A 2,607-nucleotide genomic window follows, 5' to 3' on the forward strand; every position below is an offset into this window, starting at 1 on the left:
GTGAAACCCTATCTCTACTAAATATACAAAAATTAGTTGGGCATGGTGGCACAGACCTATAATCCCAGCTACTTGGGAGGCTGAGGCAGGAGAATCGCTTGAACCCAGGAGGCAGAGGTTGCAGTCAGCTGAGATTGCACCACTGCACTCCAGTCTGGGCGACAGAGTGAGACTCCGTCTCAGAACAACAACAACAACAAAAAAATCCAGGATCCAACTTAGGATCATAAAATACATTTAGTTGTCAGTGTTTGTTTAATTTCCCTTAATCTAGAGCAGTTCCCCTGTACTTTTTTTTCTTCAGTCTTTCATGACATTGCCTTTTTCAAAAGTCCAAGCTAGTTATTTTATATTTGTCTGATTGTCTATTTTGATTAAATCCAAATTAAAAATACTTGGCAGAATACTACATAGGTAATGTTATGTCCTTTGTGCATCTTATCAGGAGACGCAAGTTTGTCCCATTATTTATCTCCGTTCTTTTTTGTTTCTTTCTTTCTTTATTTTATTTTATTTATTTTTTTGAGACAAGGTCTTGCTCTGTTTCCCAGGCTGCAGTGCAGTGGCATGATCATGGCTTACTGCATCCTTGAACTCCTGGACTCAAGTGATCTTCCCATCTCAGCCTCCTGAGTAGTTGGGACTACAGGCATGCACAACCATGCCCAGCTGATTTTTAAATTTTTTTGTAGAGATGGGATCTCATTATATTGCCCAGGCTGGTCTTGAACTTCTGGCCTCAAGGGATCCTCCTGCCTCAGCCTCCCAAACTACTGGGATCACAGCATGACCCAATGTGCCCAGCCTCACTTCCATTCTTTTTATGGTTTGTTTTCAGAAAAGCACAATTTTAATGCTGCCAGCGGTATTGACAAATATTTGAGCTCAGATTTGACACCACATAGATCTATGGCTATCTTAACAAGACATCATAGAACTTACCTGTTCATAATGTTGACAATGAGGCATTAAGAAAGGATATATGTTGATCAATATCTTTAAAGAGCATATTTTACTAGTAGCTTCAATAATATTTACCATTTCTGAAATTCCTATTTCGTATAATGACATTTTTACAATCACCGTTAGATTGATTGATTGATTGATTTTGAGATGGAGTCTCGCTCTGTTGCCCAAGCTGGAGTGCAGTCGCTCAATCTCAGCTCACTGCAACCTCTGCCTTACAGGCTCAAGTGATTCTCGTGCCTCAGCCTGCCAAGTAGCTGGGATTACAGGTGTGCCACCAAGCCCGGCTTATTTTTTGTATTTTTAGTAGAGACAGGGTTTGGTCATGTTGCCCAGGCTGGTCTTGAACTCCTGAGCGCAGGCAATCTGCCCACCTTGGCTTTCCAAAGTGCTAGGATGACAGGCGTGAGTCAACGCACCTGACCTCATTTTAGTGTTTTTTAGTAGAGACGGGCTTTCTTTCTTTTTTTTTTTTTTTTGAGACGGAGTCTTGCTCTGTAACCCAGGCTGGAGTGTGCAGTGGTGTGATCTTGGCTCACTGCAAGCTCCACCTCCCGGGTTCACACCATCCTCCCGCCTCAGCCTCCTGAGTAGCTGGGACTACAGGCGCCCGCCACCACGTCCGGCTAATTTTTTGTATTTTTAGTAGAGACGGGGTTTCACCGTGTTAGCCAGGGTGGTCTCGATCTCCTGAGCTTGTGATCCACTTGCCTCAGCCTTCCAAAGTGCTGAGATTACAGGCGTGAGACACTGCACCCGGCAGAGATGGGTTTTCACCATGTTGGCTAGGCTGATATTGAACTCCTGGCCTCAAGTGATCCACCAACCTCAGTCTCCCAAAGTTCTTTTTTTTTTTTCTTTTTCTTTATTCCGCCTTTCCCCTCCCCCTTTCCTGGCCTTCACTGGGTTTTGAACACTCTTGGGAGTTATTTTCTTTTCCCACAACATTTCACTTTCTCCTGTCTTCCATTGTTGCTGATAAGAAGTTGCATGTCAGTCTTATTGTTACTTGATGATTTTCTGTCTTCTTCTCTGGTTGCTTTTAAGATTTTCTCTTTGTCTTTCTGTGCTTTCACTATTATGTATCAAGAAGTGGGTTTCTTTTCATTTATTCTGCTTTGGGTTTCTTCAATCTGTCAGTTGGTGTCTTTCACAGGTTCTAAGAAATTCTGTCATTATGTTTCTGAATGTTGCCTTTTTCTCATTTTTCTTTCTTCTTTGTCTCTCTGGAACTCTGAGTGTAATCAATCCTCGTTATTTGTGGACTGCATATGTGCAGATTCACCTACTTGCTAAAATCTATTTGTATCCCCAAATTAATCTTATTTTCATGGTCATTCATGGACATGCTCAGAGTGGCAAAAAATTGGAGTCACCTGATGTAGATGTTCCCAGCTGAGGTCAAACAAGGTGATGCTCTGCCTTCTTGCTTCAGCTCTCATATTGTACACACATGTCCTTTTTGCTATCTGTTTAGTGTTTTGATTTTGGTTTTTGGATGTTTTGCTTTTTGTTGGTGATTTCTCTGTTTAAAATGTCCCCCAAACATCTTTCTTGGTACAAGAAGGCTGTGAAAATCCATGTGTTAAATAAGCTTCATTCAAACATGAGTTAAAGTGCTGTTGGCCATGGGTATGTTAA

This window comes from Mandrillus leucophaeus, unplaced genomic scaffold, assembly GCF_000951045.1.
Source record: "Mandrillus leucophaeus isolate KB7577 unplaced genomic scaffold, Mleu.le_1.0 Scaffold661, whole genome shotgun sequence".
In the NCBI taxonomy this organism is placed as follows: Eukaryota; Metazoa; Chordata; class Mammalia; order Primates; family Cercopithecidae; genus Mandrillus; species Mandrillus leucophaeus.